The sequence below is a fragment of the Humulus lupulus genome, chromosome 3 (genome assembly GCF_963169125.1).
Source record: "Humulus lupulus chromosome 3, drHumLupu1.1, whole genome shotgun sequence".
In the NCBI taxonomy this organism is placed as follows: domain Eukaryota; kingdom Viridiplantae; phylum Streptophyta; class Magnoliopsida; order Rosales; family Cannabaceae; genus Humulus; species Humulus lupulus.
Genome location: NC_084795.1, coordinates 117,034,587 through 117,051,637, shown reverse-complemented (window position 1 = coordinate 117,051,637; position 17,051 = coordinate 117,034,587).

Sequence of the window (17,051 nt, the reverse complement as noted above, 5' to 3'; positions counted from 1 at the left end):
TTTCAATTTTCCCTCTTACACATAAAGCACTATTATGGCCATGTGCTCATCTATTCATGAACTATCCTACGGGAGACTCCAAAACTTCCATGAGAGGCGGCACCACCTCTGAGTTCATTTAAGTGAAATTCTTATAGCATCTTCGTTATAGATGATTGTTACACTCAAGTAGATTATCATTAAAAGCTTTTTAAGCTTAACCATGTTTCCAGTGACAACCAACACTATACACTTGGACAGGACTTTAGATTTAATTAGTGTTGCACCTATGCACTTATCAATGACTTGTTATTACCCATTGAATTTTAGAATATGTTTCCCTAGTTTTTAGTTGGGTTTCCATCATTGGTAAATTTTATTCTAGAAGTTTCAATCCAATCCTTTTAGATGTTGAGCACACCAAATCCTTTGTGAGATGTCCAACAAGATATCCCTTAACCATTATCTCTTTTCTGGTAAATGTTAGAGCTATGATCTCAGCTTCCATGGTTGAGTGTAAAAAGTATGTTTGTTTCTTTGAGCCCCAAGAAACTACACCACCTCCTAATTTAAGCACCCAATCGATTGTGGAGAGATTATCTCCTATACTTGATGTCAAACTTATGTCATAATACTGTTCAAGTATCCTAGGGAACTTTTATTGGTGAAGGCTAAGGTTCTTGGACCTTTTGAAGCATCCTAGAACTCTCTCGATAGCCTTTCAATGTTGGATACTTAGATTGCTAGTAAACCTACAAAGTTCACCATCCATAAATGCAATATCCATTCTTGTACAATGTACGATATTCATTAAGCTTCTTATTGCACTTGCATAATCTAGTTGAGCCACCATTCTTCCTTCATTCTTTTCAAGTTTTACACTTGTATTTAATTTTATGTTTGCTTTCTTGATTTTAAGATGACTAAATTTTTCAAACACCTTTTTCTACATAGTGTGATTAACTTAACACATATGTAACACCCAGGATAGCAAAGATCATTACACTGTGTGTTTTAAATAGTGTTCGGCTCTGTAAACGAGTCTTTTGGCCATAAACATGTAACTAAATGTGATTATTGGTTTAGGGTTTAAAATTTTGGTCAAAATGAATAACCATTTCATTACAATATTTACATTCGTACATGGGATCCCAAAATAACGTTTAAAAGGCTAATTACAGTTTAAAAATTACAACCATCCGCGACCTAAGCAGCAAAATTGGGTTTGACCCTAGTGTTGGGAAAACTTATACAGAATCTTTATTTACTTTCATGTAGATCTAATATTACACAAATTAATATGAGATAACCTAGAACATGTTTCTAAAATTGAATTCAAAGAGAAATACTGATAAGAATACTTACATTATACGCAAAGAAATAATAGAGTCCTTCCATTAGTTTCTCTAATCCTTGTATCATTTCTGTCGCTAAGTATTACCAAGAAACTGAACCAATCTTCAATTTTTTTCACAGTCTTCCAAAGTATCATTGGAATCACCTAGACTAGAGTGGGAAATTCTCAATACATGAGATAGATACAGAGAGAAGAAGAGAAAATAACAAAGGGGCTTAGAAAATGACTTGTGTTTAGAGATAATCTAAAAACTATCAGAAAACCAGTGTCTATCATCTTGTGACTTATGTGACTTCTCTCACATAGTACTCCTTTATAGACTCAATTAGGCCATTTAATTTAAATAAAAAAGCAATAAAATAATAGCCAATAAACAGCCCTAGGTCAAAATTATCATGGGCTTTAGGCCCGTGAAATTTCTCATTTAATTATAAGCCCGTTGGACTTAAAATCAAGGCCTGTATTATTTTATATTGATTCAATTAATTAAATAATTATTTAAATCCTTTATCAAATTAATTATTTATAATTTGAACCTTGATTTAAACTTATTTATTAATTTAGATACCAATTTATCTTAATTAATAAATCTACCCTAATTTCTCTTTTCTTCTCAAAATTACATAAATCTGTGAAACTATCCAAAATTGACCTGGTCAACTTTGATAATTCTAATTGATAATTAAATCAATTAATTGAGACTATCTAGATGATTTTATGCAAGGTACAGTGGGGACCATGTGCCTATGAAATCAAGCTCCAATAAGTTATTATAAATCTAATAAATAAATTTACTAACTTATTAATTCCTCGTGACTCCATTAAAGACTCGGAATGGCACTCTTGAATTCATAGAACGCTCTATAACAAATATATATACGCTATTAATTATGCATTGTTACAACCATAATTTTCATTCAATCCTCTATAAATGGCCTACAATGAGATGGGACTAAAATACCGTTTTATCCTTCATTGTATTTTTCCTTAAAACACTTAGTTCCTTGTAAATGATATTTCAATAAACTAATATTAATTACTAAATGAGATCTCTATCATTTAGCACCTTGAACCAAACTAAAAGGAAACCATCATTTCACTTCTTCATCATAAGCTATAGATGTTCATATCTATGATTAACACTCCCACTCAATTATACTACCGAGTTCACAAGTTGTAAATATGGGCTAGTCCGTAGGGTAAGCTGGTAACGAACAAGTCAAAGAACTCAAATAATACAATCAGTTAGAATACTAACCACTCAGAATTGAGATTGAATTGACCTATGGTCAACTATATGATATGACTAGAATAGATAATAACAGTATGTTTACTTATCCTATCAACTGTAAATATCGATCCAGTCCAATGTAACAAATACATCCGATCTTATCTACTTTGCTAATGTTCTGGAAATAACATAACACTACAATGTATAAGTAGATCATATCCTAGAATGGCAAGTCAGTGTAAATCATGTGCACTGACTAATCTTAGTACTAACTTAATTTGAACATATAATCATATTTATATTCTACTGTGATTACGTCACTATAAATATGATTAGCTATATGCTCGGGATTTAATAGAAGTTTATATTAAACAAATAATCATGAAAATAAAATATGTGAGGAAAGTGATTGACCAACTCAAAAAATAATTTCTATTCTTTTATTGATAATAAATGAGATTACAAACAAATTGGGTTTTAATTAGGGCATAAAACCCTAACACCTAGTTCCTCTGAGAAACCTCGGCAGTGGTGGTCAAGCAGCCGCATATGTACACATCACCACCGAAGCTCTCCAACTCATGGATGATCCAGCTTCCCTTTTTCCTTACCAACGCCACATAGCACTTGTGAGCCATGGCTCATGAAGAAAACTTAAGCATGCTCATAAGTAGTTATTAACATATAATAGAATCATAATAAGCACGCCTAGCAGTAATAACCCTACTCACGCATGCATTCTATTCAGATAACTGACTACAGTGTCACATCGGGGCCTGTTGCCCTAAATAAATTACAAATAAGTCATACTGTGGCCCAGTGCCCTAGGATATGGGAGTATGGAGTCACCCTGGGGCCTATTGCTCTATCCTTAGTATAACCAACCTTGGAGCTGACCCAGCGCACCTAGCGCTTTAGTTTTCCAATGATCATTGGGTCGGGCAAGTGTATGTCACGCTAATGATTAGGCCTAACCATATCGACCAGGTTGCCACCCTTGACTTATAAGTCAATGATTTCGACCAATGCTCAACGCGCTACTGCCGCCCTTGACTTATAAGTCAATTCTTTTCAATCAGAAAATGCGAACAAGCATACATTATTTAACAGTTATCCCAATACAGAGCATTCAAGCATACTTAATAAATTAATCACAGGCATAATTATTACCATGCTCTTTCACAAGGGCCTAAGCCCTAATCAAATCTACATTTAACAACTACACCAAGCCCTAATCACATATATCACGTATTGGGTATAGTTTTCTTAACTCTGGTCCAAGCACTGAATAGATAAAAATGTTCCTCGAGCATGATCCTGTCCCGAGCCCTAGCGGTAACCTAGTCACAACGATAACTAATATCGTCATTATGATTCAATCTCACAAACAAACTCTAGGATCAATCCCATGCCTTCGGAGCCTCTACCTCCACCCAGCAGGGTGGTGGAATCATCCCCCAAGCCCCCAAGTTCTTTCCAGTCTCATAAAATGGGGATTGCTGAAGTTGACATAAGGTAGGGGCGCCAAAAGCTAGGGCAGTGGTGCATAAGAAAAACAGAGAGCACCCTACAATTTCCCCTGCATAGCGTAGGGACGCCCAACACAAGGGCAGGGGCGCTACTACGCGAACCCAGAAATTCTAGGTTTCCACCTGCATTTTCTTAAAGTTCAAACCATCAAAATTCACGCCAAATGCCAACCCCAACTAGAAGTAAGTCCCAAAACTAGTATAATTCAACTTAAACAACATATTGACACCAAAAACTTACTCAAACTCCCACTAACACTCAAAACCCAAATCTTGAGCTTCAAAGCTCAAGAACACCTCAAGAACATAAGAAATTCCTTGGAAACAAAGGGGAATTCTTACCTCAATTTGTTAAGTTGTGACCTTAAGCTGCCCTTTAATCCAAATCCTAGCTCCAATCTTCCAATTTCCAAGCTCTTTTACCTCAAAATTCCAAAGTTCCCACAAGTGTTACGAGAGAGAGGGAGAGGGTTGAGAGCTGCTAAGTGTTTCTCTTTGATTCTAATAGGTTCTAAGTTGGCTGAGTGTGCTAATCGTTTAGGCAAGTAAACAACTAAAGTGCCCCTTTCCCATGAACTTACTCTTCAATGCCCTCATGGGAAAACTGGTCATTTTCCACCACTTTTCACTATTCTCAAATAACACCACATTTTCCAATTAATTATAACATCCCAAGTAATCACTAAATAACGTTCCATTACCTGATAAATCCCGACAATGTACTAAATTACCAAAATAACTCTAAGCTTACCCCAAGCCGGGTATTTTGCCCCGTTGTGACTAAACCTCTACTTTGCTCCCTACGACCACCTCATGCCGAACAACCCAAATATATCCACATAATAATGTGGTCTCAATCAATATGCACATATATATACAAATATGCCCTCAACGGGCCAAATTACGAAAATGCCCTTCTAATAAGAAACGGACCCACATGCATGCTTAATACACCTAAACATGCAAACATAGTCCTATTGTAATATAATTCATATAATCACATAATAATTCTATTATTGCCCTTCTTCCCTCTAATCAAGGCACTAAGCCTTATTGTGGAAATTGGGACGTTACAACATAACCCCTACTATTTCTTTTTAACTTTGATACCTAAGATGGTATCGACCACTCCAAGGTCACTCATTTGAAATATGGAAGAAATAAACCTCTTTGTTTCTATGATGTCATTCATGTCATTGCTTTAAATCAACATATCATCACATACTAAGATTATAATCTTATTACAAGTCTTTGACTATAAGCACTTATCTTCAATGATATGTCTAAATCCATTTGAAACAATAACTTGGTCAAACTTCTCATGCCATTATTTTGGAACTTGTTTTAAAAAATATAATGATTTAACAAGATTGCACACTGTATTTTCATTTCCATTTAGAACGATACGTCATCATTCAAGCCTCCATTAAGGAATGTCATCTTGACATCAATTTGATGAACATAAAGGGCACATATTAATGATAGTGCAAATAAAACTCTAATTAAGGTTATCCCAGCAATCAATACATAGGTGTCAAAATAATCAATTCATTCTTTATGCTTAAAACCCTTAGCTACTAATCTAGCCTTAAAATTTGCATGGCGTCAACAATGTGATATTTTCTCCACAATACCCTCGTGCACCCAATTAGTTTAGAAACTATTGGAAGGCCAACCAATTCCCAAGTGTGGTTAGCCATTATTGAATCTCTTTCATCATTTATTTCCCTTTTCAAATATGTGGAGTCTTATGAAGACATAACCTCTTGGTATGTCTTAGGATCATCCTCAACCTGAAGACCCATAGGAATTTTCCTAATGAATTCTTTAAGGTTTCCTTATACTAGGTAGAAAGAGTCCACTGAAGAGAAAGTCTCATTTGATCCTAGCGCTTTAAGTTGGTTAGCATCTTCTAGGAAATATGAGATGTTCAACAAACCTTGACGATGTCTCTCTTGGAGATTCTTCTATCATGATGGGTTCATGATAATTATTATCTACATGTAACAAATTCTCAAGGAATTCCACCTATCTAAATTCAATAATCACATTCGAATCTACGTCTAATAATCTATAGAATTTCTATGGGAAGCATAGCCAATAAAACACATTTAATGGCTCTTGGACCCAAGGTAGTCACTTAGGATATGTACTCTTGCAATAAGTAAGACTGTAACGACCCAAATTCGATAATAAGGCTTAGGGCCTTGATTAGCGTGCCTGGAGGGCAATAAGTGAATTATGGATATAATATGTGAATTTATGTGAATGTGTGTTAGAGATGCATGTCTAGTTTAATTAAATATGCATGTGGGCCCCGTTTGGATATTAGGGGTATGTCTGTGATTTTAGCCCGTTGAGGGTATAAATGTGATAAATGTAGCTATGCCAAAAGGAAAAAATGTGTTCTTGGATCCACTAAAAGCACACAAACGTCCTGAAGAAATTAATTCAATGATAATGAGGTAAGCTTTTAAAGTTTAAAAATATTTCTTAATACACAACAACTATTACATGTTACTACATTTTAATAACTTTTGTAATTTTTTTTTTATATAGTGCATATTATAAGGCTTCTTCCAATGAATTACTCGGCAATCCTACAAAGATATTCAATGTTGCATGTCCAAAACAACCAGAAAGTCATGAATGTGGTTTTTATGTGTTGAAGTACATTAGAGATCTTGTATGGGCATCAAATGCAATAGAAACCCTAAAAGAAAAAGTAAGTTTATTTTTTATAACTTATTTTGGTATCGATAACCTATAAAATAATCAATGTTGTTATTAATTAATTTATATTTATTAATTTTACAGTTTTATGGGAAGAAGGAATATTGCGAGATTGTAGACCTCTTTCCAATCCAACACGAATGGTTTGGCCGATTGATGACATACATTTATTAGTAAGCCTATTTTGTTTATGAGTTTGTTTAGTTCTAAGTTTAGTTTCATGTAAATGTATTAATGTTAAGGCTAGTTATCTTACTTAAGTACTTGTATTTATGCTTACGTATGACATTTCTAATTAATGAATGTTAGCATATTTTCATTCAAAAAAAAATCATAACTAATTCCAATTGTAAAAATATATATAACTATAAATTCATATAATTAGACCATTTAAAAAAAATCAGTGCTAGGCCTATGATTCGTCTATGAGACTTAGGTGTTAGGCTCGACGACCTTTTAGAGCTTGGGTGCTAGACCCATTGGTCTTCTCGGTGCTAGGCCTGTGATCTTCTAGGTGCTAGGATTATTGATCTGCTAGGTGCTAGGCCTGTTGATCTTAGTTTGACCGAGTGTGAGTTTTACCCAGTGAAGTGTCTTTGGGAGTGTAGGCCAACCACCCTATGAAGGATAGGGTGGGTCAACCACCCCAAGGGGTTCTTGGGCATGCTTAGGCTGACCACCCTTAGGGGGTTTAGGCCTAGTTGACTTTTTATAGGTCCTGGGCCTATCTTTTTTTCTCATCGGTCTTTTGTCAATACTTCATCGTTTTTCCTTGATTTGTGATGCCACGTGCCTCTTTCTCATTTGCCACATCATCTCTGGATTTTTGAGGGATAACATTTGCCCCGCATGTTTATCGTAATGTGTTTAACATTACGGTAAACTTGATTTGGCCCAAGAAACATATTGTTGCAGTACTTTAACGGCAAAGTCCCTCGGGACATTACGTAGTACTTTTATCGACTATCGATCATTTGCTCAGTGCGAATTTTTCAAGGATAATTGTAATTCCTAAAACTAATTTGATTTTTCAAGGAAAATTAATTTCCTAAAAATCTAGTATATTTTTCAAGGAAGTATATTTTTCAAGGAGTTTTGAAGTCCTAAAAATATAATATATTTTTCAAGGTTATTAATTCCTAAAAATAAAAAAAATAAAAAATTTCAAGGAATTTGAATTCCTAAAAATAGAAAATATTTTTCAAGGAATTTTAATTCCTAAAATATAAGATATTTTTCAAGGAATTTGAATTCCTAAAATTATCAGATATCTTTCAAGGAATTTGAATTTTTAACCATACTAGATATTTTTCAAGGATTTTGAATTCCTAAAAATGTATGGTTAGCCTGAGAGGTTATAAGTAGGGTATTCACTTCTCAGTTCTCTACTTTGTGCGCCTAAGGTGTAGGGTTCTCCAAGCGTGATTTCTTCAATTCTTCATCAAACTCAGATCTTCACTTGGGTAAGTATTTTCTCCTAATCTTTACATCATTTAATTTAAATGTGCTTAGATTTTGAAGAAATGATTTGAATCTTTGAGGAATCTTTGTGAATCTCCTTGTGTTGTTTTATTTTGATCCAAAATAATTGACTTATTTGAATCAAGTTTATGATTTCCCTTTGATTTCTCTAGCCTGGATGATTTCCAAGGTTCCAAACCCTAGCATAGGCGATTTCAGGCTTGTAAAACCCTAGACCGACCACCTTCATGCCCCTAGAGATTTCCAAGTTTGTAAAACTCTGACCTAGGCCGATCACTCTTTGAGATTCAGTAGCCTGGAGATTTTCAGGCTTGTAAAACCCTAGGGAGGTCACCCTTAAGTTACCTTGGCCTGGCGATTTCTAGGCAAATAAACATTAGGGTTGGGCAATTTTCAGGGTTTCAGATCCAGGCATAGGCGATTTCCAGGGATGTAAATTCCATAATGGGCCTACCACCCCTAGGATTTCCATCATGAGCAGACCACCTATACGACTTCCCATGCATTTCCCTTGCCTTATGCGACTTCCAGGCTTACATACCCCATCATGGGCCGAGCACCACACTCCCTGGGCAATTTCCAAGGATCCAGGGTCTACGGTGGTCGACCCAAGCATAGGCCGACCACCTGGGACCCTAAAAAAAATTCTTCTTCTTTATTAATCTCTTTGGGGTGTTCCTTCTACTATATAATTTATTGGAGACTTGAACCTTACTCCTCTGGCATTTTTCTGAGGTTTGCATCCACCTGGGCCGACCACCTATGCCCTTTCTTTCACGTTTTGTAAGCGTAGGGCTTAGGTTAACCCTTCTTTGTGACTTTGATTGATTTTTCCAAGTCTAGGGGAGTCCTACGATGGTCGGCTAAGCTTAGTTGCACTTGGTCGACCCTCTATATAGATTTTTCCCTTGATTTCTTCATTTTTGCTCCTTAGTTAATGGATATACCCCCCAGCTATTGGCTTCATTATGTTCACTTAATAACTTTACTATTTATTTTTCCTTTGTTGAAGATGTCCAACTCCTCTTCGTCAGATAAGTCTGTAAGTGAGCGTACTCCCCAGGAGTTCTTGGAAAGAGTGAAAAGGATTCTCCTTTGCTTCGCTTCATATTTGTTTAGTGAGGAAGACTTCTTGAAAAGATATAGCCCAAAGCACATCACTTAGGGCTCTTCGTCGGGCTCTTCTTAGATTTCTTCTCAGCATAGTACTTCCTGTGGCTCTCAAGGCACACCTCAGCGAATTCATTCTTCTCAGCGGAGTCTGTCCGGTCAACGAGACTCCTCGCCACATCCTTTGAACCTGGATACCCCATCACTCTTCTTCTCAGCGAGAACATACCGAGGGCTCTCATCGCAAGGCTACTCATCCTCAAGAGCGTTCTATTTACAATTTCTGGCCTAAGGTGTTTCGTCCTACTCCCAAGAGAAAGATGGTCTCGCCATCTGCACACAAAAATAAGAGACGAAAAAAAGAGTTCCATTCATCAGATTCAAGGGCCACCTTTGCCAGTGAATTCATATGGAAACCGGTTGAGAAGCCTCACCCTACTGATTACGAGGTGGTTTGGTTCAAAGGGGATGCCTTTGACATGACTGAAGAGAAGGTAAAGAACTTAAGGAAGGCCTTTGACCTTTCTGGTGTATTAATTACTATCCCTGATCCAAATGAGAGAGCTGAGGACCACATTTTGGTATGTGAGACTGGACACGTCCTGCCATCAAGTCTGGTGCCCTACATCCTCTTCATCCATACTTCTAGAGCGTGGTAGATTATATTGGTATTATTCCTTCTCAACTAGCTCCCAATGTGATCTTTGTGTTATCTGTGTTGTACATTATCTATCATCGCAGAAAATAGGCTGCTCCAGTGCCTCACAAGATCCACTACTTATTTGACCTGAAGACGAACCCTTCTCAACGCAACTTAGGATATTTCCACTTCCACCATTATACGGGTGAGGGTATCGACACCTTCTTGGAAGAGATCTCTGGAAATTGCAAGGCATTTTGATATGCCGACAACTATTTCTTCACTAAGGATGTAAAGGCCAACTACTCCAAGTTTACGGGCCTTTTTATATATCGCTCCCGACCCAAGCTATGAAAGTTAGGGCCAAGGTGTTGATTGCCATGACCCTGAGGAGAAGAATGCCAAGACCCTCATTACTTCAGAGAACCTTAGGAAGGTCAGGTTGTTTCCTCCTACTATAGCCGATGTTCCGAATGAAGATGGTCCCGAGCGCCCGAATGTCGTAGACTCCTCGGGACCTATTCATGTCGATGAGGTACCCTCTTTACCTATGCTAGCTAGATAGGAGGGTGAAGAGGTGGGTGCATCTGTCGTGTACTCATCGCTTGCTTTGGATGACTTTGATGAGACTATGTTCGAGCCTGAATCTTATTCAGAAGGTTCGACACTTTATCACCTTTATTTTATGATTCATATGTACTTGATATCCTTCTAACATTTGATCTTCCTTTGCAAGTTCAGACATATTCAGCTTTCTCCATACCCAGCAGAGGTCGACTCCCATCAAGGCTAGTCCTTCTATCCGATTGGTAAAGAGGGCCAGGGTTGAGGTTGAGTCGATAATGGAGGTACCTCCCGAGGTGCCTCCTCCAACTCCTTTGGCATCTAGTCCTATCGCAGAGGTAGAGCCATCCTTGCCTACACCGGTTCCTCCCATCTTCACTGATGCAGGTGCCTCCTGTTCTGCGCCTACTCCCTTATCTGAGCCACACCAGTCTGCCATATGGAATCTAGGTGCCATCATGAACTAAGCGTCCCATCTGAAGCAGATGACAACGAATTTTAATGGGATTAAGAATGATGACTTAAGCACCATCCTCATGAAGTCACTCCTTGACATTCAGAGTGTAAGTTTTCTACAGTTTTCTTCTTATCTGGTTGGCTAGTGTGCTGGCATTTATCTAACACTTGTATGTTTTTCGCACGCGCTGATGTTGGTCTCCCATGTCCGTGATAGGTCTGTAGGGTATACCTCTACAATTTCCAACCTTCTTTCTGAGCTTGAAACTATCCGCCAGAAGGTGCTAGACCTTAGGCACATTCTTAGCACCAGGGATGCGGACATTGCTTTGAAAGATGAAGAGATCAACGCTCTTCGCAATACCATGGAGCTCAAACAATAGAAAGTGACTGAGTTGACTCTCAGGATAACCCAGATGGAGAGGAAACTTGCCGATCAGCTCCAACAGTCTAAAGCTGAGAAAGAGAAGTTGATTGCCGACATGGACCTACTACAAAAGGATGCTCTTATCGAGAAGGAGCAAGAGGTTAAGGCTGCGTAGGACACGGCTCGAGAGGAGTATTTAGAGATAGCTTTCTTTTGCTTCTACTTAATCTGGATGTCCAACAAAGATCTGAACTTGGATGTCTTTCCCGAGAAGATGTGAGCGAAGGAGCTTAGGAAGTGTCTACTCGCGAGGTTGTCGAGGCTCAAGGTGGTCTTTCAAATGATACTCCTCGCCCTAGTTAGTCTTCTTTTTGGTCTTTTATTCTTTGTCTTTCCTTTTGTGCCATTGGTGGGGAAACTTGTACGTGATAGTTTTTACATATGACATTTTATGCCTTTATGCTTTTTTTTGTTATGAGTACTCAGTGTATTGATTAAAAAAATTTATTTCCAATGCTTACTAAGTATATCAACTCACAAACCTCATTGGTTCAGGTATCAGTATACTCTGAACACATGTATTTCACGTGCCATACTAACCTTACTCTTTTATGTTTTTCATGCTAACAACCATGGTAATGTGAGTAGTATGATACTTTACCAAGTACCATGAACAAAACAGGTCAGGTCGACCACCCCATGGGTGATAGGTTGACCACCCTATAGGGTTGATGGATTGGCCAACCACCCTATAAGGGACATGGCTAGGAATCTCCTCACCAATGGCTTTTTTGTTTTTGTTTTTTGCAGTTTCAAAACCTATGTTGAACAGATGTCCTAAAAAAAATTTGAGTTTGCTTAGTTCTTAAGGTCACGTCCTCGTTGCTTATGTATACCCCAATTGGTATGTACTATATGCCCCCAAGAGATCATGGGTTTAAAATCCTTGGTCACTTCCTACTTGACCATGCCTTGCTTCAAGCGCTTAGACACATAGTACTATCCTTTTCACCCAATGATGCAAACATCAAATGCTTGTCCCTCATTGGTAGTCGGGTGATGGTTTCATACTCAGTAGTAATGATACCTATACACAAATGCAGATTGTATAGCAAGTGTCAATCACGATCTACGTAATCTCTTGAGTACTCGTTATAGTGATTGTAGACAGAAGTGTCTAAGTTGGACCAACTAGGTCTAGATGGGCTAATCGAGCCTGTAATGAATGTTAGATCAAATTATCGATCGGTCCCTCAAAGACCAGATTCGATTATGATTCGACGATGGCGACTAGTCCTCAGACCAGTCTCTTTTTTTATCGTATCGGTCGATAGGTTCCTCAAGAACCAGGATGGAACGTGATCAAATAATGGTGACTGGTCCTCAAGCCAGTCTCTTTTGTTGATCGTATAGGTCAATAGGTTCCTCAAGCACCCAGATTTAACATGATCAAATAAATTGGCGACAAGTTCCTCGGACCATTCTGTTGTTTGGATTGTTTAGGTCGATAGGCTCCTCAAGAACCAAGATCGTACATGATCCATAATTTGACGACAAGGTCCTAGGCCCTGTCTCTCTTGTTGATCGTGTGGGTGGATAGGTTCCTCAAGAACCAGGATCAAACATGATCAAATAGTTTGGTGACAAGGTCCTCGGACCAGTCTCTCATTTGGATCTTATGGGTAAATAGTCTCCTCAAGAACCAAGATCGAACATTATCAATAATTTGTCAACAAGGTCCTAGGACCTGTCACTCTTGTTGATCGTGTGGGTCGATAGGTTCCTCAAGAACCAAGATCGAACATGATCTGATGATTTGACGATTAGGTCCTAGGACATGTCTCTATTTTGGATCGTATGGGTCGGTAGGTCCCTCAAGGACCAGAATCAAACATGATCCGATAATTTGAGGACAAGGTCCTAGGACCTGTCTCTTGTTGAACGTAATTTATAGAATTAAGTGAAACTTAAGAAATTAAATTCATTCATTCATTGAAGCACAATGGTTATTACATACATAATTAGAAAATAATATATTTTCCTCCTACTCGGCCATGCTTCTTTCCGCCAAGTATTCAACGGGAAAAACATTTAGGGTGTCCACATCTTTGGCACTGGCAAGCTTGGCTAAGGCATCAGCATTGGCATTCCACTCCCTCGGGACTTGTGTAATCGAGTATCTCTTGAACTGTGTCAACAAGTCCTTCACCTTGTTCAGGTACTGCACCATCCTAAGTCCCTTGGCTTGATACTCCCCCAGTACCTGGTACACCACTAGCTGGGAATCACTGAATATCTCTAGGGACTGTGCATGCACATCCAGACTTAGCCTCGTTGTTTGAAGCGTTGAATCCAAATCTGAGAGCACAGTTGATTCGATCATTCTCCAGAGAAATTAGTATGATTCTAGCGCCTGAGTTGTGTTCATTGGATTCTCCATCAACATATAGATTCCACACGGGAGTATCTCCTTCCTTCTCAGTATCTTTATTCTTCGATTGGTAGGAAGGGTTTTCAAGGTTGGTGCCTTTGACTATGAAGTCTGCCAATGCATGTCCTTTTATTGCCATCCTCGCATGATAAGTGATATAAAATTGTCCTAGCTCCACTGCCTACTTGAGTAATCGTCTCGAGGCCTCTGGTTTCTGTAGCAGTAGCAGTAGCAGCAGCAGCAGCAGCAGTATCAGTAGCAGTAGCAGTAGCAGTAGCAGTAGTAGTAGTAGTAGTTTCACTCCTGAAACTCTATAAATAGGACCTAGTGCTCAGCCATTTTCTTCATTCTTCAAGCATTTGATCAGAGCCTCTAAAGTGCTAGTATTACTATAGAGTGATACACTTGGGTTTGGGATAAAAACTTTATCATCTTAAGCTTTATAAACACTTGGGGAAGTGAGATATAGTGTGCTTTCAATTTCGAGGTGTAGATCGGTTCTAGTACATTCAAGGTATTCTTATTCTTAAGTTCATTTCCATATCATTCTTTAGTTTTCTTTAGTTTTCATTCAGATTCTAACTCGCTGTTTCATCTCTTGGTTAGGTATCTATGTTCTTTGAACTTAAGGTGTCTTTTCGGTAACTTTCTTCTTGGTGGTTTAGTTCTACTCTTTTTATCTCTTTTCTTTAGAAATACTCACCATTCTTATTGTTGGTTTTAGGAGTGTTCCAAGTCCTGACTTTGTTCTCAAATATCCCGGTGTTGGTAAGGAAAATAGGATAGTTTTTATTATGCTATGATATGTTTATGTGCTAATATGTTATGTTATGATATATGATTATGTTTTTATGTTGCTTAGGGGCTCATTGTTGTTAGCTAGCAAACCTCAATGTATTTTGAGGCTCATAGTTGCTTAGCTAGCAAACCCTAATGTTTACCATATACATGGGTTGGAGTTTTATATTATATGTTTTATAGAATATGTTTTGATATAGTCTTATGTTTATGTTTTATGTTATACGATTTTTAGTAGTTTTCCCTTGCTGGGCATTAGGCTCATTACTTTATTTTTTAGTGTGATTCAGGAAATTAGATACGGAGGCAGAAGGATTCTTGGAGGCTTGGCTTGTGTATTGAGGATGGCGATTGGATGGGTTGCGTGTCGATTCGAGGATGACGTTATTTTTAGTCTCTTTAAATTATGTTTTTATGTATTTTCCGCAGTTAGCTTTGTAAACAACTTCATTTAATTTAAAGTTTTGTTTTATTTTAAAACAATGGGATCCCATACTGCTCATTTATGTATTTCAATATTTACTTTGGAAGCTTTTAATAAAGTTATGATTATTTCTTATGTATGTTTTATTTAAATTAGTAGCTATGTCTAGTAGTTTTAATGGTCCAAGGTCCTAGAAATAGTGGGTCATTACAACATTGAGGACATGGCTTACCACGGATGGAGAAATTCCAACCATGTCCTTATGTGACCAGGCAAAGACGTCCTGGTTCTTCTTCAAAAACTCTACCAATCGTGCTTTAATTTCAACCTTTAGTTCCTTCCCGACTTTAATTACTTTAGTCAGTTTTCCTCATTTAGTAGGACTTCATCAAGGTCTTCGACTGGTCCTACCCCCATGACGTCATCCCCAAAGCAAGGATCTATGTCATTTCCCTCTCTTTCGGAAACTTTCTATAATGACAAATCTTTGTTAAAAGGAGCCCCCGACTCCAATAGAGTGTTTCTTTCAACGTCAACTTCCATGTTGACAACCTCATCGGTTCCTTCATTCCCTTCGCATCAGTTTACAACCATGTTGTTTACGCATGGTCCTTTCTTTGCCTTGAACACTGATGCATTATAGCATTCTCATCCCTCCCTTTTGTTACTCTGTATGCATCCTTGCCTTGCGCTTGTGGGGAACTTCAAAGATAGATGCCAAATTGGCACTGCTACGTGTAATGCCATCAGGAGGGGTGTCCTGAGCACTACATTGTAAGTCGATGAGCAATCTACCACCAGGAACTCTATCATCATAGTCTCGTGCCTGGGGGCATCCCCCACCGTGATCGGTAGTCTGATAGTTCCTGCTGGTAATAAGCATTCTCTTGTGAACCTATATATCACTTAGGAATATGGTGTCAGGTCCTTGACCATGAGCTTCATCTTCTTGAGAGATGATCTATAGATGATATCAACTGAGCTTCCTTTATCCATCAAGCATCTCTTCACTCGGGCATTGATGATTTGAATGGTAAGCATCAGAGGGTCATTGTGGGGGTACCTCATGTGCCTGGTGTCATCCTCAATAAAAGTGAGAGTTTCACTTTCATACTTTGGATGTTTTGGAGACCGCTCCTCGACTTCCATGCACTAGGAAGACTCCCCTACCTCATGTCTTAGGGTCCTTGCATATCGCTCACGAGCATTGTTACTATTGCCTGCTATGTGGGGCCCCCCACTTATGGTATCCAATGTGAAGTCCACGGCTGTTTGCTCCAGTAGTGGACTCCTCTGCCTTCAGAACTCTAGATATCTTCTCGAGGTTTCGGTCTTGACTCGATACCGAGAGATTTTTCCTGATCGGAGGAGAAACTTTATCTCATCTTTCAACTGTTTGCATTAGTTTGTGTCGTGCCCATAATCATTGTGGAAACGAAAAAACTTTATTTTTTCCCTCTTTCCTTCTAAACGTAAGGGTGGTGGCTTTCGGTATGGTACCTCCTGGTATGTTGCCAAGTAAATTTCAGCCCTTGATGTTGTCAGGATAGTATAATTGGTGAACCTAGGCTGGTAGGGCTGATGCTAAGGCTGTTTGTCGGCTAGTGCTGACTTAGATTTCTATTCTCCACCCTGCTCAGCCATTAGGTACTCCTCTTTTTATCGATTCCCCCATTGCCGCCCTGAGGGCTTGTGCCGTTCTTGTATATCTTGGTAGAGTTTGGATGGTTTATGAATTTTTCTTCCTTCATGATAACGTCATCTAGCTTCATGTATTTGTCTGCTCGGTCCAGGAATTCCTGCTAGGTGTTGATGGGATTCCTGTGTATGTTATCCTACAAGGAACTATGATAAATTATTCCTATAGGGATGGCAATGAACTTCCCCTCATCTCCTACTGTGGACACTCTATTTGCCTCTCTCGTGAATCTTTGGATGTAGTCCTTGAGG